Below are 21,955 nucleotides of genomic sequence, written 5' to 3'. Positions count from 1 at the left end.
AAGGTCTTAACTCTTACTCTGTCCTAATAGCTAAGGTCTTAACTCTTACTCTGGCCTAACAGCTAAGGTCTTAAACTCGTACTCTGGCCTAATAGCTAAGGTCTTAACTCTTACTCTGGCCTACTGGTTAAGGTCTTAACTCTTGCTCTGGCCTAATCGCTAAGGTCTTAGACGTGTACTCTGGTCTAATGGTTAAGGTCTTAACTCTTACTCTGGCCTAATCGCTAAGGTCTTAGACTTGTACTCTGGTCTAATGGTTAAGGTCTTAACTCTTACTCTGGCCTAATAGCTAAGGTCTTAGACTCGTACTCTGGCCTACTGTTTAAGGTCTTAACTCTTACTCTGGCCTACTGGTTAAGGTCTTAACTCTTACTCTGGCCTAATAGCTAAGGTCTTGGACTCGTACTCTGGCCTAATGGTTAAGGTCTTAAATCTTACTCTTGCCTACTGGTTAAGGTCTTAACTCTCACTCTGGCCTAATAGCTAAGGTCTTAGACTCGTACTCTGGCCTAATGGTTAAGGTCTTAACTCTTACTCTGGCCTACTGGTTAAGGTCTTAACTCTTACTTTGGTCTACTGGTTAAGGCTTAACTCTTACTCTGGCCTAATATCTAAGGTCTTAGACTCGTACTCTGGCCTACAGGTTAAGGTCTTAACTCTTACTCTGGCCTAATAGCTAAGGTCTTAAACTCGTACTCTGGCATAATAGCTAAGGTCTTAACTCTAACTCTGGCCTCCTGGTTAAGGTTTTAACTCTTACTCTGGCCTAATAGCTAAGGTCTTAGACTCGTACTCTGGCCTACAGGTTAAGGTCTTAACTCTTACTCTGGCCTAATAGCTAAGGTCTTAAACTCGTACTCTGGCCTAATAGCTAAGGTCTTAACTCTTACTCTGGCCTACTGGTTAAGGTCTTAACTCTTGCTCTGGCCTAATAGCTAAGGTCTTAGACTCGTACTCTGGCCTAATGGTTAAGGTCTTAACTCTTACTCTGTCCTAATAGCTAAGGTCTTAACTCTTACTCTGGCCTAACAGCTAAGGTCTTAAACTCGTACTCTGGCCTAATAGCTAAGGTCTTAACTCTTACTCTGGCCTACTGGGTAAGGCCTTAACTCTTACTCTGGCCTAATAGCTAAGGTCTTAGACTCGTACTCTGGCCAACATGTTAAGGTCTTAACTCTTACTCTGTCCTAATAGCTAAGGTCTTAACTCTTACTCTGGCCTACAGGTTAAGGTCCTAACTCTTACTCTGGCCTAATGGCTAAGGTCTTAGACCCATACTCTGGCCTAATGGTTAAGGTCTTAACTCTTACTCTGGCCTACTGGTTAAGGTCTTAACTCTTACTCTGGGCTAATAGCTAATGTCTTAACTCTTACTCTGGCCTAATAGCTAAGGTCTTAACTCTTAGTCTGGCCTAATAGATAAGGTCTTAGACTCGTACTCTGGCCTACTGGTTAAGGTCTTAACTCTTACTCTGGCCTACTGGTTAAGGCCTTAACTCTTACTCTGGCCTAATAGCTAAGGTCTTTACTCTTACTCTGGCCTAATAGATAAGGTCTTAGACTCGTACTGTGGCCTAATGGTTAAGGTCTTAACTCTTACTCTGGCCTACTGGTTAAGGTCTTAACTCTTACTCTGGCCTAATAGCTAAGGTCTTAACTCTTACTCTGGCCTCATAGCTAAGGTCTTAGACTCGTACTCTGGCCTAATGGTTAAGGTCTTAACTCTTACTCTGTCCTAATAGCTAAGGTCTTAACTCTTACTCTGGCCTAATAGCTAAGGTCTTAACGCTTACTCTGGTCGAATGGTTAAGGTCTTAACTCTTACTCTGGCCTAATAGCTAAGGTCTTAACTCTTATTCTGGCCTAATAGCTAAGGTCTTAGACTCGTACTCTGGCCTACTGTTTAAGGTCTTAACTCTTACTCTGGCCTACTGGTTAAGGTCTTAACTCTTACTCTGGCCTAATAGCTAAGGTCTTGGACTCGTACTCTGGCCTAATGGTTAAGATCTTAAATCTTACTCTTGCCTACTCGTTAAGGTCTTAACTCTTGCTCTGGCCTAATAGCTAAGGTCTTAGACTCGTACTCTGGCCTAATGGTTAAGGTCTTAACTCTGTCTCTGGCCTACTGGTTAAGGTCTTAACTCTTACTTTGGTCTACTGGTTAAGGTCTTAACTCTTACTCTGGCCTAATAGCTAAGGTCTTAGACTCGTACTCTGGCCTACAGGTTAAGGTCTTAACTCTTACTCTGGCCTAATAGCTAAGGTCTTAAACTCGTACTCTGGCCTAATAGCTAAGGTCTTAACTCTTACTCTGGCCTACTGGTTAAGGTCTTAACTCTTACTCTGGCCTAATAGCTAAGGTCTTAGACTCGTACTCTGGCCTAATGGTTAAGGTCTTAACTCTTACTCTGTCCTAATATCTAAGGTCTTAACTCTTACTCTGGCCTAACAGCTAAGGTCCTAGACTCGTACTATGGCCTACAGGTTAAGGTCTTAACTCTTACCCTGGCCTACTGGTTAAGGTCTTAACTCTAACTCTGGCCTAATAGATAAGGTCTTAGACTCGTACTCTGGCCTAATAGCTAAGGTCTTAGACTCGTACTCTGGCCTAATGGTTAAGGTCTTAACTCTTACTCTGGCCTACTGGTTAAGGTCTTAACTCTTACTCCGGCCTAATGGTTAAGGTCTTAACTCTTACTCTGGCCTACTGGTTAAGGTCTTAACTCTTACTCTGGCCTGATAGCAAAGGTCTTAGAATCGTACTATGGCCTACAGGTTAAGGTCTTAACTCTTACTCTGGCCTACTGGGTAAGGTCTTAACTCTTACTCTGGCCTAATCGCTAAGGTGTTAGACTCGTACTCTGGCCAACATGTTAAGGTCTTAACTCTTACTCTGGCCTAATAGCTAAGGTCTTAACTCTTACTCTGGCCTACAGGTTACGGTCTTAACTCTTACTCTGGCCTAATAGCTAAGGTCCTAACTCTTACTCTGGCCTTATGGCTAAGGTCTTAGACTCATACTCTGGCCTAATGGTTAAGGTCTTAACTCTTACTCTGGCCTACTGGTTAAGGTCTTAACTCTTACTCTGGGCTAATAGACAAGGTCTTAACTCTTACTCTGGCCTAATAGCTAAGGTCTTAACTCTTACTCTGGCCTACTGGTTAAGGTCTTAACTCTTGCTCTGGCCTAATAGCTAAGGTCTTAGACTCGTACTCTGGCCTAATGGTTAAGGTCTTAACTCTTACTCTGTCCTAATAGCTAAGGTCTTAACTCTTACTCTGGCCTAACAGCTAAGGTCTTAAACTCGTACTCTGGCCTAATAGCTAAGGTCTTAACTCTTACTCTGGCCTACTGGTTAAGGTCTTAACTCTTGCTCTGGCCTAATCGCTAAGGTCTTAGACTTGTACTCTGGTCTAATGGTTAAGGTCTTAACTCTTACTCTGGCCTAATCGCTAAGGTCTTAGACTTGTACTCTGATCTAATGGTTAAGGTCTTAACTCTTACTCTGGCCTAATAGCTAAGGTCTTAGACTCGTACTCTGGTCTAATGGTTAAGGTCTTAACTCTTACTCTGGCCTGCTGGTTAAGGTCTTAACTCTTACTCTGGCCTAATAGCTAAGGTCTTAGAAATGTACTATGGCCTACAGGTTAAGGTCTAAACTCTTACTCTGGCCTACTGGTTAAGGTCTTAACTCTTACTCTGGCCTAATAGCTAAGGTCTTAGACTCGTACTCTGGCCTAATGGTTAAGGTCTTAACTCTTACTCTGTCCTAATAGCTAAGGTCTTAACTCTTACTCTGGCCTAATAGCTAAGGTCTTAACTCTTACTCTGGCCGAATGGTTAAGGTCTTAACTCTTACTCTGGCCTAATAGCTAAGGTCTTAAATCTTACTCTGGCCTAACAGCTAAGGGCCTAGACTCGTACTATGGCCTACAGGTTAAGGTCTTAACTCTTACCCTGGCCTACTGGTTAAGGTCTTAACTCTAACTCTGGCCTAATAGATAAGGTCTTAGACTCGTACTCTGGCCTAATAGCTAAGGTCTTAGACTCGTACTCTGGCCTAATGGTTAAGGTCTTAACTCTTACTCTGGCCTACTGGTTAAGGTCTTAACTCTTACTCCGGCCTAATGGTTAAGGTCTTAACTCTTACTCTGGACTACTGGTTAAGGTCTTAACTCTTACTCTGGCCTAATAGCAAAGGTCTTAGAATCGTACTATGGCCTACAGGTTAAGGTCTTAACTCTTACTCTGGCCTACTGGGTAAGGCCTTAACTCTTACTCTGGCCTAATAGCTAAGGTCTTAGACTCGTACTCTGGCCAACATGTTAAGGTCTTAACTCTTACTCTGTCCTAATAGCTAAGGTCTTAACTCTTACTCTGGCCTACAGGTTAAGGTCTTAACTCTTACTCTGGCCTAATAGCTAAGGTCCTAACTCTTACTCTGGCCTAATGGCTAAGGTCTTAGACCCATACTCTGGCCTAATGGTTAAGGTCTTAACTCTTACTCTGGCCTACTGGTTAAGGTCTTAACTCTTACTCTGGGCTAATAGCTAATGTCTTAACTCTTACTCTGGCCTAATAGCTAAGGTCTTAACTCTTACTCTGGCCTAATAGATAAGGTCTTAGACTCGTACTCTGGCCTACTGGTTAAGGTCTTAACTCTTACTCTGGCCTACTGGTTAAGGCCTTAACTCTTACTCTGGCCTAATAGCTAAGGTCTTTACTCTTACTCTGGCCTAATAGATAAGGTCTTAGACTCGTACTGTGGCCTAATGGTTAAGGTCTTAACTCTTACTCTGGCCTACTGGTTAAGGTCTTAACTCTTACTCTGGCCTAATAGCTAAGGTCTTAACTCTTACTCAGGCCTAATAGCTAAGGTCTTAGTCTCGTACTCTGGCCTAATGGTTAAGGTCTTATCTCTTACTCTGGCCTACTGGTTAAGGTCTTAACTCTTACTCTGGCCCAACAGCTCAGGTCTTAACTCTTACGCTGGCCTACTGGTTAAAGTCTTAACTCTTTCTCTGGCCTAAAAGCTAAGGTCTTAACACTTACTCTGGCCTAATAGCTAAGGTCTTAGACATGTACTATGGCCTACAGGTTAAGGTCTAAACTCTTACTCTGGCCTACTGGTTAAGGTCTTAACTCTTACTCTGGCCTAATAGCTAAGGTCTTAACTCTTACTCTGGCCTCATAGCTAAGGTCTTAGACTCGTACTCTGGCCTAATGGTTAAGGTCTTAACTCTTACTCTTGCCTACTCGTTAAGGTCTTAACTCTTACTCTGGCCTAATAGCTAAGGTCTTAGACTCGTACTCTGGCCTAATGGTTAAGGTCTTAACTCTGTCTCTGGCCTACTGGTTAAGGTCTTAACTCTTACTTTGGTCTACTGGTTAAGGTCTTAACTCTTACTCTGGCCTAATAGCTAAGGTCTTAGACTCGTACTCTGGCCTACAGGTTAAGGTCTTAACTCTTACTCTGGCCTAATAGCTAAGGTCTTAAACTCGTACTCTGGCCTAATAGCTAAGGTCTTAACTCTTACTCTGGCCTACTGGTTAAGGTCTTAACTCTTACTCTGGCCTAATAGCTAAGGTCTTAGACTCGTACTCTGGCCTAATGGTTAAGGTCTTAACTCTTACTCTGTCCTAATATCTAAGGTCTTAACTCTTACTCTGGCCTAACAGCTAAGGTCCTAGACTCGTACTATGGCCTACAGGTTAAGGTCTTAACTCTTACCCTGGCCTACTGGTTAAGGTCTTAACTCTAACTCTGGCCTAATAGATAAGGTCTTAGACTCGTACTCTGGCCTAATAGCTAAGGTCTTAGACTCGTACTCTGGCCTAATGGTTAAGGTCTTAACTCTTACTCTGGCCTACTGGTTAAGGTCTTAACTCTTACTCCGGCCTAATGGTTAAGGTCTTAACTCTTACTCTGGCCTACTGTTTAAGGTCTTAACTCTTACTCTGGCCTAATAGCAAAGGTCTTAGAATCGTACTATGGCCTACAGGTTAAGGTCTTAACTCTTACTCTGGCCTACTGGGTAAGGTCTTAACTCTTACTCTGGCCTAATCGCTAAGGTGTTAGACTCGTACTCTGGCCAACATGTTAAGGTCTTAACTCTTACTCTGGCCTAATAGCTAAGGTCTTAACTCTTACTCTGGCCTACAGGTTACGGTCTTAACTCTTACTCTGGCCTAATAGCTAAGGTCCTAACTCTTACTCTGGCCTTATGGCTAAGGTCTTAGACTCATACTCTGGCCTAATGGTTAAGGTCTTAACTCTTACTCTGGCCTACTGGTTAAGGTCTTAACTCTTACTCTGGGCTAATAGACAAGGTCTTAACTCTTACTCTGGCCTAATAGCTAAGGTCTTAACTCTTACTCTGGCCTACTGGTTAAGGTCTTAACTCTTGCTCTGGCCTAATAGCTAAGGTCTTAGACTCGTACTCTGGCCTAATGGTTAAGGTCTTAACTCTTACTCTGTCCTAATAGCTAAGGTCTTAACTCTTACTCTGGCCTAACAGCTAAGGTCTTAAACTCGTACTCTGGCCTAATAGCTAAGGTCTTAACTCTTACTCTGGCCTACTGGTTAAGGTCTTAACTCTTGCTCTGGCCTAATCGCTAAGGTCTTAGACTTGTACTCTGGTCTAATGGTTAAGGTCTTAACTCTTACTCTGGCCTAATCGCTAAGGTCTTAGACTTGTACTCTGATCTAATGGTTAAGGTCTTAACTCTTACTCTGGCCTAATAGCTAAGGTCTTAGACTCGTACTCTGGTCTAATGGTTAAGGTCTTAACTCTTACTCTGGCCTGCTGGTTAAGGTCTTAACTCTTACTCTGGCCTAATAGCTAAGGTCTTAGAAATGTACTATGGCCTACAGGTTAAGGTCTAAACTCTTACTCTGGCCTACTGGTTAAGGTCTTAACTCTTACTCTGGCCTAATAGCTAAGGTCTTAGACTCGTACTCTGGCCTAATGGTTAAGGTCTTAACTCTTACTCTGTCCTAATAGCTAAGGTCTTAACTCTTACTCTGGCCTAATAGCTAAGGTCTTAACTCTTACTCTGGCCGAATGGTTACGGTCTTAACTCTTACTCTGGCCTAATAGCTAAGGTCTTAACTCTTACTCTGGCCTAACAGCTAAGGGCCTAGACTCGTACTATGGCCTACAGGTTAAGGTCTTAACTCTTACCCTGGCCTACTGGTTAAGGTCTTAACTCTAACTCTGGCCTAATAGATAAGGTCTTAGACTCGTACTCTGGCCTAATAGCTAAGGTCTTAGACTCGTACTCTGGCCTAATGGTTAAGGTCTTAACTCTTACTCTGGCCTACTGGTTAAGGTCTTAACTCTTACTCCGGCCTAATGGTTAAGGTCTTAACTCTTACTCTGGACTACTGGTTAAGGTCTTAACTCTTACTCTGGCCTAATAGCAAAGGTCTTAGAATCGTACTATGGCCTACAGGTTAAGGTCTTAACTCTTACTCTGGCCTACTGGGTAAGGCCTTAACTCTTACTCTGGCCTAATAGCTAAGGTCTTAGACTCGTACTCTGGCCAACATGTTAAGGTCTTAACTCTTACTCTGTCCTAATAGCTAAGGTCTTAACTCTTACTCTGGCCTACAGGTTAAGGTCTTAACTCTTACTCTGGCCTAATAGCTAAGGTCCTAACTCTTACTCTGGCCTAATGGCTAAGGTCTTAGACCCATACTCTGGCCTAATGGTTAAGGTCTTAACTCTTACTCTGGCCTACTGGTTAAGGTCTTAACTCTTACTCTGGGCTAATAGCTAATGTCTTAACTCTTACTCTAGCCTAATAGCTAAGGTCTTAACTCTTACTCTGGCCTAATAGATAAGGTCTTAGACTCGTACTCTGGCCTACTGGTTAAGGTCTTAACTCTTGCTCTGGCCTACTGGTTAAGGCCTTAACTCTTACTCTGGCCTAATAGCTAAGGTCTTTACTCTTACTCTGGCCTAATAGATAAGGTCTTAGACTCGTACTGTGGCCTAATGGTTAAGGTCTTAACTCTTACTCTGGCCTACTGGTTAAGGTCTTAACTCTTACTCTGGCCTAATAGCTAAGGTCTTAACTCTTACTCAGGCCTAATAGCTAAGGTCTTAGTCTCGTACTCTGGCCTAATGGTTAAGGTCTTATCTCTTACTCTGGCCTACTGGTTAAGGTCTTAACTCTTACTCTGGCCCAACAGCTTAGGTCTTAACTCTTACTCTGGCCTAATAGCTAAGGTCTTAACTCTTACTCTGGCCGAATGGTTACGGTCTTAACTCTTACTCTGGCCTAATAGCTAAGGTCTTAACTCTTACTCTGGCCTAACAGCTAAGGGCCTAGACTCGTACTATGGCCTACAGGTTAAGGTCTTAACTCTTACCCTGGCCTACTGGTTAAGGTCTTAACTCTAACTCTGGCCTAATAGATAAGGTCTTAGACTCGTACTCTGGCCTAATAGCTAAGGTCTTAGACTCGTACTCTGGCCTAATGGTTAAGGTCTTAACTCTTACTCTGGCCTACTGGTTAAGGTCTTAACTCTTACTCCGGCCTAATGGTTAAGGTCTTAACTCTTACTCTGGACTACTGGTTAAGGTCTTAACTCTTACTCTGGCCTAATAGCAAAGGTCTTAGAATCGTACTATGGCCTACAGGTTAAGGTCTTAACTCTTACTCTGGCCTACTGGGTAAGGCCTTAACTCTTACTCTGGCCTAATAGCTAAGGTCTTAGACTCGTACTCTGGCCAACATGTTAAGGTCTTAACTCTTACTCTGTCCTAATAGCTAAGGTCTTAACTCTTACTCTGGCCTACAGGTTAAGGTCTTAACTCTTACTCTGGCCTAATAGCTAAGGTCCTAACTCTTACTCTGGCCTAATGGCTAAGGTCTTAGACCCATACTCTGGCCTAATGGTTAAGGTCTTAACTCTTACTCTGGCCTACTGGTTAAGGTCTTAACTCTTACTCTGGGCTAATAGCTAATGTCTTAACTCTTACTCTAGCCTAATAGCTAAGGTCTTAACTCTTACTCTGGCCTAATAGATAAGGTCTTAGACTCGTACTCTGGCCTACTGGTTAAGGTCTTAACTCTTGCTCTGGCCTACTGGTTAAGGCCTTAACTCTTACTCTGGCCTAATAGCTAAGGTCTTTACTCTTACTCTGGCCTAATAGATAAGGTCTTAGACTCGTACTGTGGCCTAATGGTTAAGGTCTTAACTCTTACTCTGGCCTACTGGTTAAGGTCTTAACTCTTACTCTGGCCTAATAGCTAAGGTCTTAACTCTTACTCAGGCCTAATAGCTAAGGTCTTAGTCTCGTACTCTGGCCTAATGGTTAAGGTCTTATCTCTTACTCTGGCCTACTGGTTAAGGTCTTAACTCTTACTCTGGCCCAACAGCTTAGGTCTTAACTCTTACTCTGGCCTACTGGTTAAAGTCTTAACTATTTATCTGGCCTAATAGCTAAGGTCTTAACTCTTACTCTGGCCTAATAGCTAAGGTCTTAGACATGTACTATGGCCTACAGGTTAAGGTCTAAACTCTTACTCTGGCCTACTGGTTAAGGTCTTAACTCTTACTCTGGCCTAATAGCTAAGGTCTTAACTCTTACTCTGGCCTCATAGCTAAGGTCTTAGACTCGTACTCTGGCCTAATGGTTATGGTCTTAACTCTTACTCTGTCCTAATAGCTAAGGTCCTAGACTCGTACTATGGCCTACAGGTTAAGGTCTTAACTCTTACCCTGGCCTACTGGTTAAGGTCTTAGCTCTAACTCTGGCCTAATGGCTAAGGTCTTAGACCCATACTCTGGCCTAATGGTAAAGGTCTTAACTCTTACTCTGGCCTACTGGTTAAGGTCTTAACTCTTACTCTGGGCTAATAGCTAATGTCTTAACTCTTACTCTGGCCTAATAGCTAAGGTCTTAACTCTTAGTCTGGCCTAATAGATAAGGTCTTAGACTCGTACTCTGGCCTACTGGTTAAGGTCTTAACTCTTACTCTGGCCTACTGGTTAAGGCCTTAACTCTTACTCTGGCCTAATAGCCAAGGTATTTACTCTTACTCTGGCCTAATAGATAAGGTCTTAGACTCGTACTCTGGCCTAATGGTTAAGGTCTTAACTCTTACTCTGGCCTAATAGATAAGGTCTTAACTCTTACTCTGGCCTAATAGCTGAAGTCTTAGACTCGTACTCTGGCCTACTGGTTAAGGTCTTAACTCTTACTCTGGCCTAATCGCTAAGGTCTTAGACTTGTACTCTGGTCTAATGGTTAAGGTCTTAACTCTTACTCTGGCCTAATTGCTAAGGTCTTAGACTTGTACTCTGGTCTAATGGTTAAGGTCTTAACTCTTACTCTGGCCTAATAGCTAAGGTCTTAGACTCGTACTCTGGTCTAATGGTTAAAGTCTTAACTCTTACTCTGGCCTGCTGGTTAAGGTCTTAACTCTTACTCTGGCCTAATAGCTAAGGTCTTAGACATGTACTATGGCCTACAGGTTAAGGTCTAAACTCTTACTCTGGCCTACTGGTTAAGGTCTTAACTCTTACTCTGGCCTAATAGCTAAGGTCTTAACTCTTACTCTGGCCTAATAGCTAAGGTCTTAGACTCGTACTGTGGCCTAATGGTTAAGGTCTTAACTCTTACTCTGTCCTAATAGCTAAGGTCTTAACTCTTACTCTGGCCTAATAGCTAAGGTCTTAACTCTTACTCTGGCCGAATGGTTAAGGTCTTAACTCTTACTCTGGGCTAATAGCTAAGGTCTTAACTCTTACTCTGGCCTAATAGCTAAGGTCCTAGACTCGTACTATGGCCTACAGGTTAAGGTCTTAACTCTTACCCTGGCCTACTGGTTAAGGTCTTAACTCTTACTCTGGCCTAATAGCTAAGGTCTTAACTCTTATTCTGGCCTAATAGCTAAGGTCTTAGACTCGTACTCTGGCCTACTGTTTAAGGTCTTAACTCTTACTCTGGCCTACTGGTTAAGGTCTTAACTCTTACTCTGGCCTAATAGCTAAGGTCTTGGACTCGTACTCTGGCCTAATGGTTAAGATCTTAAATCTTACTCTTGCCTACTCGTTAAGGTCTTAACTCTTACTCTGGCCTAATAGCTAAGGTCTTAGACTCGTACTCTGGCCTAATGGTTAAGGTCTTAACTCTGTCTCTGGCCTACTGGTTAAGGTCTTAACTCTTACTTTGGTCTACTGGTTAAGGTCTTAACTCTTACTCTGGCCTAATAGCTAAGGTCTTAGACTCGTACTCTGGCCTACAGGTTAAGGTCTTAACTCTTACTCTGGCCTAATAGCTAAGGTCTTAAACTCGTACTCTGGCCTAATAGCTAAGATCTTAACTCTTACTCTGGCCTACTGGTTAAGGTCTTAACTCTTACTCTGGCCTAATAGCTAAGGTCTTAGACTCGTACTCTGGCCTAATGGTTAAGGTCTTAACTCTTACTCTGTCCTAATATCTAAGGTCTTAACTCTTACTCTGGCCTAACAGCTAAGGTCCTAGACTCGTACTATGGCCTACAGGTTAAGGTCTTAACTCTTACCCTGGCCTACTGGTTAAGGTCTTAACTCTAACTCTGGCCTAATAGATAAGGTCTTAGACTCGTACTCTGGCCTAATAGCTAAGGTCATAGACTCGTACTCTGGCCTAATGGTTAAGGTCTTAACTCTTACTCTGGCCTACTGGTTAAGGTCTTAACTCTTACTCCGGCCTAATGGTTAAGGTCTTAACTCTTACTCTGGCCTACTGGTTAAGGTCTTAACTCTTACTCTGGCCTGATAGCAAAGGTCTTAGAATCGTACTATGGCCTACAGGTTAAGGTCTTAACTCTTACTCTGGCCTACTGGGTAAGGTCTTAACTCTTACTCTGGCCTAATCGCTAAGGTGTTAGACTCGTACTCTGGCCAACATGTTAAGGTCTTAACTCTTACTCTGGCCTAATAGCTAAGGTCTTAACTCTTACTCTGGCCTACAGGTTACGGTCTTAACTCTTACTCTGGCCTAATAGCTAAGGTCCTAACTCTTACTCTGGCCTTATGGCTAAGGTCTTAGACTCATACTCTGGCCTAATGGTTAAGGTCTTAACTCTTACTCTGGCCTACTGGTTAAGGTCTTAACTCTTACTCTGGGCTAATAGACAAGGTCTTAACTCTTACTCTGGCCTAATAGCTAAGGTCTTAACTCTTACTCTGGCCTACTGGTTAAGGTCTTAACTCTTGCTCTGGCCTAATAGCTAAGGTCTTAGACTCGTACTCTGGCCTAATGGTTAAGGTCTTAACTCTTACTCTGTCCTAATAGCTAAGGTCTTAACTCTTACTCTGGCCTAACAGCTAAGGTCTTAAACTCGTACTCTGGCCTAATAGCTAAGGTCTTAACTCTTACTCTGGCCTACTGGTTAAGGTCTTAACTCTTGCTCTGGCCTAATCGCTAAGGTCTTAGACTTGTACTCTGGTCTAATGGTTAAGGTCTTAACTCTTACTCTGGCCTAATCGCTAAGGTCTTAGACTTGTACTCTGATCTAATGGTTAAGGTCTTAACTCTTACTCTGGCCTAATAGCTAAGGTCTTAGACTCGTACTCTGGTCTAATGGTTAAGGTCTTAACTCTTACTCTGGCCTGCTGGTTAAGGTCTTAACTCTTACTCTGGCCTAATAGCTAAGGTCTTAGAAATGTACTATGGCCTACAGGTTAAGGTCTAAACTCTTACTCTGGCCTACTGGTTAAGGTCTTAACTCTTACTCTGGCCTAATAGCTAAGGTCTTAGACTCGTACTCTGGCCTAATGGTTAAGGTCTTAACTCTTACTCTGTCCTAATAGCTAAGGTCTTAACTCTTACTCTGGCCTAATAGCTAAGGTCTTAACTCTTACTCTGGCCGAATGGTTAAGGTCTTAACTCTTACTCTGGCCTAATAGCTAAGGTCTTAAATCTTACTCTGGCCTAACAGCTAAGGGCCTAGACTCGTACTATGGCCTACAGGTTAAGGTCTTAACTCTTACCCTGGCCTACTGGTTAAGGTCTTAACTCTAACTCTGGCCTAATAGATAAGGTCTTAGACTCGTACTCTGGCCTAATAGCTAAGGTCTTAGACTCGTACTCTGGCCTAATGGTTAAGGTCTTAACTCTTACTCTGGCCTACTGGTTAAGGTCTTAACTCTTACTCCGGCCTAATGGTTAAGGTCTTAACTCTTACTCTGGACTACTGGTTAAGGTCTTAACTCTTACTCTGGCCTAATAGCAAAGGTCTTAGAATCGTACTATGGCCTACAGGTTAAGGTCTTAACTCTTACTCTGGCCTACTGGGTAAGGCCTTAACTCTTACTCTGGCCTAATAGCTAAGGTCTTAGACTCGTACTCTGGCCAACATGTTAAGGTCTTAACTCTTACTCTGTCCTAATAGCTAAGGTCTTAACTCTTACTCTGGCCTACAGGTTAAGGTCTTAACTCTTACTCTGGCCTAATAGCTAAGGTCCTAACTCTTACTCTGGCCTAATGGCTAAGGTCTTAGACCCATACTCTGGCCTAATGGTTAAGGTCTTAACTCTTACTCTGGCCTACTGGTTAAGGTCTTAACTCTTACTCTGGGCTAATAGCTAATGTCTTAACTCTTACTCTGGCCTAATAGCTAAGGTCTTAACTCTTACTCTGGCCTAATAGATAAGGTCTTAGACTCGTACTCTGGCCTACTGGTTAAGGTCTTAACTCTTACTCTGGCCTACTGGTTAAGGCCTTAACTCTTACTCTGGCCTAATAGCTAAGGTCTTTACTCTTACTCTGGCCTAATAGATAAGGTCTTAGACTCGTACTGTGGCCTAATGGTTAAGGTCTTAACTCTTACTCTGGCCTACTGGTTAAGGTCTTAACTCTTACTCAGGCCTAATAGCTAAGGTCTTAGTCTCGTACTCTGGCCTAATGGTTAAGGTCTTATCTCTTACTCTGGCCTACTGGTTAAGGTCTTAACTCTTACTCTGGCCCAACAGCTCAGGTCTTAACTCTTACGCTGGCCTACTGGTTAAAGTCTTAACTCTTTCTCTGGCCTAAAAGCTAAGGTCTTAACACTTACTCTGGCCTAATAGCTAAGGTCTTAGACATGTACTATGGCCTACAGGTTAAGGTCTAAACTCTTACTCTGGCCTACTGGTTAAGGTCTTAACTCTTACTCTGGCCTAATAGCTAAGGTCTTAACTCTTACTCTGGCCTCATAGCTAAGGTCTTAGACTCGTACTCTGGCCTAATGGTTAAGGTCTTAACTCTTACTCTTGCCTACTCGTTAAGGTCTTAACTCTTACTCTGGCCTAATAGCTAAGGTCTTAGACTCGTACTCTGGCCTAATGGTTAAGGTCTTAACTCTGTCTCTGGCCTACTGGTTAAGGTCTTAACTCTTACTTTGGTCTACTGGTTAAGGTCTTAACTCTTACTCTGGCCTAATAGCTAAGGTCTTAGACTCGTACTCTGGCCTACAGGTTAAGGTCTTAACTCTTACTCTGGCCTAATAGCTAAGGTCTTAAACTCGTACTCTGGCCTAATAGCTAAGGTCTTAACTCTTACTCTGGCCTACTGGTTAAGGTCTTAACTCTTACTCTGGCCTAATAGCTAAGGTCTTAGACTCGTACTCTGGCCTAATGGTTAAGGTCTTAACTCTTACTCTGTCCTAATATCTAAGGTCTTAACTCTTACTCTGGCCTAACAGCTAAGGTCCTAGACTCGTACTATGGCCTACAGGTTAAGGTCTTAACTCTTACCCTGGCCTACTGGTTAAGGTCTTAACTCTAACTCTGGCCTAATAGATAAGGTCTTAGACTCGTACTCTGGCCTAATAGCTAAGGTCTTAGGCTCGTACTCTGGCCTAATGGTTAAGGTCTTAACTCTTACTCTGGCCTACTGGTTAAGGTCTTAACTCTTACTCCGGCCTAATGGTTAAGGTCTTAACTCTTACTCTGGCCTACTGGTTAAGGTCTTAACTCTTACTCTGGCCTAATAGCAAAGGTCTTAGAATCGTACTATGGCCTACAGGTTAAGGTCTTAACTCTTACTCTGGCCTACTGGGTAAGGTCTTAACTCTTACTCTGGCCTAATCGCTAAGGTGTTAGACTCGTACTCTGGCCAACATGTTAAGGTCTTAACTCTTACTCTGGCCTAATAGCTAAGGTCTTAACTCTTACTCTGGCCTACAGGTTACGGTCTTAACTCTTACTCTGGCCTAATAGCTAAGGTCCTAACTCTTACTCTGGCCTTATGGCTAAGGTCTTAGACTCATACTCTGGCCTAATGGTTAAGGTCTTAACTCTTACTCTGGCCTACTGGTTAAGGTCTTAACTCTTACTCTGGGCTAATAGACAAGGTCTTAACTCTTACTCTGGCCTAATAGCTAAGGTCTTAACTCTTACTCTGGCCTACTGGTTAAGGTCTTAACTCTTGCTCTGGCCTAATAGCTAAGGTCTTAGACTCGTACTCTGGCCTAATGGTTAAGGTCTTAACTCTTACTCTGTCCTAATAGCTAAGGTCTTAACTCTTACTCTGGCCTAACAGCTAAGGTCTTAAACTCGTACTCTGGCCTAATAGCTAAGGTCTTAACTCTTACTCTGGCCTACTGGTTAAGGTCTTAACTCTTGCTCTGGCCTAATCGCTAAGGTCTTAGACTTGTACTCTGGTCTAATGGTTAAGGTCTTAACTCTTACTCTGGCCTAATCGCTAAGGTCTTAGACTTGTACTCTGATCTAATGGTTAAGGTCTTAACTCTTACTCTGGCCTAATAGCTAAGGTCTTAGACTCGTACTCTGGTCTAATGGTTAAGGTCTTAACTCTTACTCTGGCCTGCTGGTTAAGGTCTTAACTCTTACTCTGGCCTAATAGCTAAGGTCTTAGAAATGTACTATGGCCTACAGGTTAAGGTCTAAACTCTTACTCTGGCCTACTGGTTAAGGTCTTAACTCTTACTCTGGCCTAATAGCTAAGGTCTTAGACTCGTACTCTGGCCTAATGGTTAAGGTCTTAACTCTTACTCTGTCCTAATAGCTAAGGTCTTAACTCTTACTCTGGCCTAATAGCTAAGGTCTTAACTCTTACTCTGGCCGAATGGTTACGGTCTTAACTCTTACTCTGGCCTAATAGCTAAGGTCTTAACTCTTACTCTGGCCTAACAGCTAAGGGCCTAGACTCGTACTATGGCCTACAGGTTAAGGTCTTAACTCTTACCCTGGCCTACTGGTTAAGGTCTTAACTCTAACTCTGGCCTAATAGATAAGGTCTTAGACTCGTACTCTGGCCTAATAGCTAAGGTCTTAGACTCGTACTCTGGCCTAATGGTTAAGGTCTTAACTCTTACTCTGGCCTACTGGTTAAGGTCTTAACTCTTACTCCGGCCTAATGGTTAAGGTCTTAACTCTTACTCTGGACTACTGGTTAAGGTCTTAACTCTTACTCTGGCCTAATTGCAAAGGTCTTAGAATCGTACTATGGCCTACTGGTTAAGGTCTTAACTCTTACTCTGGCCTACTGGGTAAGGCCTTAACTCTTACTCTGGCCTAATAGCTAAGGTCTTAGACTCGTACTCTGGCCAACATGTTAAGGTCTTAACTCTTACTCTGTCCTAATAGCTAAGGTCTTAACTCTTACTCTGGCCTACAGGTTAAGGTCTTAACTCTTACTCTGGCCTAATAGCTAAGGTCCTAACTCTTACTCTGGCCTAATGGCTAAGGTCTTAGACCCATACTCTGGCCTAATGGTTAAGGTCTTAACTCTTACTCTGGCCTACTGGTTAAGGTCTTAACTCTTACTCTGGGCTAATAGCTAATGTCTTAACTCTTACTCTAGCCTAATAGCTAAGGTCTTAACTCTTACTCTGGCCTAATAGATAAGGTCTTAGACTCGTACTCTGGCCTACTGGTTAAGGTCTTAACTCTTGCTCTGGCCTACTGGTTAAGGCCTTAACTCTTACTCTGGCCTAATAGCTAAGGTCTTTACTCTTACTCTGGCCTAATAGATAAGGTCTTAGACTCGTACTGTGGCCTAATGGTTAAGGTCTTAACTCTTACTCTGGCCTACTGGTTAAGGTCTTAACTCTTACTCTGGCCTAATAGCTAAGGTCTTAACTCTTACTCAGGCCTAATAGCTAAGGTCTTAGTCTCGTACTCTGGCCTAATGGTTAAGGTCTTATCTCTTACTCTGGCCTACTGGTTAAGGTCTTAACTCTTACTCTGGCCCAACAGCTTAGGTCTTAACTCTTACTCTGGCCTAATAGCTAAGGTCTTAACTCTTACTCTGGCCGAATGGTTACGGTCTTAACTCTTACTCTGGCCTAATAGCTAAGGTCTTAACTCTTACTCTGGCCTAACAGCTAAGGGCCTAGACTCGTACTATGGCCTACAGGTTAAGGTCTTAACTCTTACCCTGGCCTACTGGTTAAGGTCTTAACTCTAACTCTGGCCTAATAGATAAGGTCTTAGACTCGTACTCTGGCCTAATAGCTAAGGTCTTAGACTCGTACTCTGGCCTAATGGTTAAGGTCTTAACTCTTACTCTGGCCTACTGGTTAAGGTCTTAACTCTTACTCCGGCCTAATGGTTAAGGTCTTAACTCTTACTCTGGACTACTGGTTAAGGTCTTAACTCTTACTCTGCCCTAATAGCAAAGGTCTTAGAATCGTACTATGGCCTACAGGTTAAGGTCTTAACTCTTACTCTGGCCTACTGGGTAAGGCCTTAACTCTTACTCTGGCCTAATAGCTAAGGTCTTAGACTCGTACTCTGGCCAACATGTTAAGGTCTTAACTCTTACTCTGTCCTAATAGCTAAGGTCTTAACTCTTACTCTGGCCTACAGGTTAAGGTCTTAACTCTTACTCTGGCCTAATAGCTAAGGTCCTAACTCTTACTCTGGCCTAATGGCTAAGGTCTTAGACCCATACTCTGGCCTAATGGTTAAGGTCTTAACTCTTACTCTGGCCTACTGGTTAAGGTCTTAACTCTTACTCTGGGCTAATAGCTAATGTCTTAACTCTTACTCTAGCCTAATAGCTAAGGTCTTAACTCTTACTCTGGCCTAATAGATAAGGTCTTAGACTCGTACTCTGGCCTACTGGTTAAGGTCTTAACTCTTGCTCTGGCCTACTGGTTAAGGCCTTAACTCTTACTCTGGCCTAATAGCTAAGGTCTTTACTCTTACTCTGGCCTAATAGATAAGGTCTTAGACTCGTACTGTGGCCTAATGGTTAAGGTCTTAACTCTTACTCTGGCCTACTGGTTAAGGTCTTAACTCTTACTCTGGCCTAATAGCTAAGGTCTTAACTCTTACTCAGGCCTAATAGCTAAGGTCTTAGTCTCGTACTCTGGCCTAATGGTTAAGGTCTTATCTCTTACTCTGGCCTACTGGTTAAGGTCTTAACTCTTACTCTGGCCCAACAGCTTAGGTCTTAACTCTTACTCTGGCCTACTGGTTAAAGTCTTAACTATTTATCTGGCCTAATAGCTAAGGTCTTAACTCTTACTCTGGCCTAATAGCTAAGGTCTTAGACATGTACTATGGCCTACAGGTTAAGGTCTAAACTCTTACTCTGGCCTACTGGTTAAGGTCTTAACTCTTACTCTGGCCTAATAGCTAAGGTCTTAACTCTTACTCTGGCCTCATAGCTAAGGTCTTAGACTCGTACTCTGGCCTAATGGTTATGGTCTTAACTCTTACTCTGTCCTAATAGCTAAGGTCCTAGACTCGTACTATGGCCTACAGGTTAAGGTCTTAACTCTTACCCTGGCCTACTGGTTAAGGTCTTAGCTCTAACTCTGGCCTAATGGCTAAGGTCTTAGACCCATACTCTGGCCTAATGGTTAAGGTCTTAACTCTTACTCTGGCCTACTGGTTAAGGTCTTAACTCTTACTCTGGGCTAATAGCTAATGTCTTAACTCTTACTCTGGCCTAATAGCTAAGGTCTTAACTCTTAGTCTGGCCTAATAGATAAGGTCTTAGACTCGTACTCTGGCCTACTGGTTAAGGTCTTAACTCTTACTCTGGCCTACTGGTTAAGGCCTTAACTCTTACTCTGGCCTAATAGCCAAGGTATTTACTCTTACTCTGGCCTAATAGATAAGGTCTTAGACTCGTACTCTGGCCTAATGGTTAAGGTCTTAACTCTTACTCTGGCCTAATAGATAAGGTCTTAACTCTTACTCTGGCCTAATAGCTGAAGTCTTAGACTCGTACTCTGGCCTACTGGTTAAGGTCTTAACTCTTACTCTGGCCTAATCGCTAAGGTCTTAGACTTGTACTCTGGTCTAATGGTTAAGGTCTTAACTCTTACTCTGGCCTAATTGCTAAGGTCTTAGACTTGTACTCTGGTCTAATGGTTAAGGTCTTAACTCTTACTCTGGCCTAATAGCTAAGGTCTTAGACTCGTACTCTGGTCTAATGGTTAAAGTCTTAACTCTTACTCTGGCCTGCTGGTTAAGGTCTTAACTCTTACTCTGGCCTAATAGCTAAGGTCTTAGACATGTACTATGGCCTACAGGTTAAGGTCTAAACTCTTACTCTGGCCTACTGGTTAAGGTCTTAACTCTTACTCTGGCCTAATAGCTAAGGTCTTAACTCTTACTCTGGCCTAATAGCTAAGGTCTTAGACTCGTACTGTGGCCTAATGGTTAAGGTCTTAACTCTTACTCTGTCCTAATAGCTAAGGTCTTAACTCTTACTCTGGCCTAATAGCTAAGGTCTTAACTCTTACTCTGGCCGAATGGTTAAGGTCTTAACTCTTACTCTGGGCTAATAGCTAAGGTCTTAACTCTTACTCTGGCCTAATAGCTAAGGTCCTAGACTCGTACTATGGCCTACAGGTTAAGGTCTTAACTCTTACCCTGGCCTACTGGTTAAGGTCTTAACTCTAACTCTGGCCTAATAGATAAGGTCTTAGACTCGTACTCTGGCCTAATAGCTAAGGTCTAAGACTCGTACTCTGGCCTAATGGTTAAGGTCTTAACTCTTACTCTGGCCTACTGGTTAAGGTCTTAACTCTTACTCCGGCCTAATGGTTAAGGTCTTAACTCTTACTCTGGCCTACTGGTTAAGGTCTTAACTCTTACTCTGGCCTAATAGCAAAGGTCTTAGAATCGTACTATGGCCTACAGGTTAAGGTCTTAACTCTTACTCTGGCCTACTGGGTAAGGCCTTAACTCTTACTCTGGCCTAATAGCTAAGGTCTTAGACTCGTACTCTGGCCAACATGTTAAGGTCTTAACTCTTACTCTGTCCTAATAGCTAAGGTCTTAACTCTTACTCTGGCCTACAGGTTAAGGTCTTAACTCTTACTCTGGCCTAATAGCTAAGGTCCTAACTCTTACTCTGGCCTAATGGATAAGGTCTTAGACCCATACTCTGGCCTAATGGTTAAGGTCTTAACTCTTACTCTGGCCTACTGGTTAAGGTCTTAACTCTTACTCTGGGCTAATAGCTAATGTCTTAACTTTTACTCTGGCCTAATAGCTAAGGTCTTAACTCTTAGTCTGGCCTAATAGATAAGGTCTTAGACTCGTACTCTGGCCTACTGGTTAAGGTCTTAACTCTTACTCTGGCCTACTGGTTAAGGCCTTAACTCTTACTCTGGCCTAATAGCTAAGGTCTTTACTCTTACTCTGGCCTAATAGATAAGGTCTTAGACTCGTACTGTGGCCTAATGGTTAAGGTCTTAACTCTTACTCTGGCCTACTGGTTAAGGTCTTAACTCTTACTCTGGCCTAATAGCTAAGGTCTTAACTCTTACTCAGGCCTAATAGCTAAGGTCTTAGTCTCGTACTCTGGCCTAATGGTTAAGGTCTTATCTCTTACTCTGGCCTACTGGTTAAGGTCTTAACTCTTACTCTGGCCCAACAGCTTAGGTCTTAACTCTTACGCTGGCCTACTGGTTAAAGTCTTAACTCTTTCTCTGGCCTAAAAGCTAAGGTCTTAACTCTTACTCTGGCCTAATAGCTAAGGTCTTAGACATGTACTATGGCCTACAGGTTAAGGTCTAAACTCTTACTCTGGCCTACTGGTTAAGGTCTTAACTCTTACTCTGGCCTAATAGCTAAGGTCTTAACTCTTACTCTGGCCTCATAGCTAAGGTCTTAGACTCGTACTCTGGCCTAATGGTTAAGGTCTTAACTCTTACTCTGTCCTAATAGCTAAGGTCTTAACTCTTACTCTGGCCTAATAGCTAAGGTCTTAACTCTTACTCTGGTCGAATGGTTAAGGTCTTAACTCTTATTCTGGCCTAATAGCTAAGGTCTTAGACTCGTACTCTGGCCTACTGTTTAAGGTCTTAACTCTTACTCTGGCCTACTGGTTAAGGTCTTAACTCTTACTCTGGCCTAATAGCTAAGGTCTTGGACTCGTACTCTGGCCTAATGGTTAAGGTCTTAAATCTTACTCTTGCCTACTGGTTAAGGTCTTAACTCTTACTCTGGCCTAATAGCTAAGGTCTTAGACTCGTACTCTGGCCTAATGGTTAAGGTCTTAACTCTTACTCTGGCCTACTGGTTAAGGTCTTAACTCTTACTTTGGTCTACTGGTTAAGGCTTAACTCTTACTCTGGCCTAATATCTAAGGTCTTAGACTCGTACTCTGGCCTACAGGTTAAGGTCTTAACTCTTACTCTGGCCTAATAGCTAAGGTCTTAAACTCGTAGTCTGGCATAATTGCTAAGGTCTTAACTCTTACTCTGGCCTCCTGGTTAAGGTTTTAACTCTTACTCTGGCCTAATAGCTAAGGTCTTAGACTCGTACTCTGGCCAACATGTTAAGGTCTTAACTCTTACTCTGTCCTAATAGCTAAGGTCTTAACTCTTACTCTGGCCTACAGGTTAAGGTCTTAACTCTTACTCTGGCCTAATAGCTAAGGTCCTAACTCTTACTCTGGCCTAATGGCTAAGGTCTTAGACCCATACTCTGGCCTAATGGTTAAGGTCTTAACTCTTACTCTGGCCTACTGGTTAAGGTCT

This window comes from Triturus cristatus, chromosome 12 (genome assembly GCF_964204655.1).
Source record: "Triturus cristatus chromosome 12, aTriCri1.1, whole genome shotgun sequence".
In the NCBI taxonomy this organism is placed as follows: domain Eukaryota; kingdom Metazoa; phylum Chordata; class Amphibia; order Caudata; family Salamandridae; genus Triturus; species Triturus cristatus.
This window is presented reverse-complemented; position numbering follows the sequence as displayed.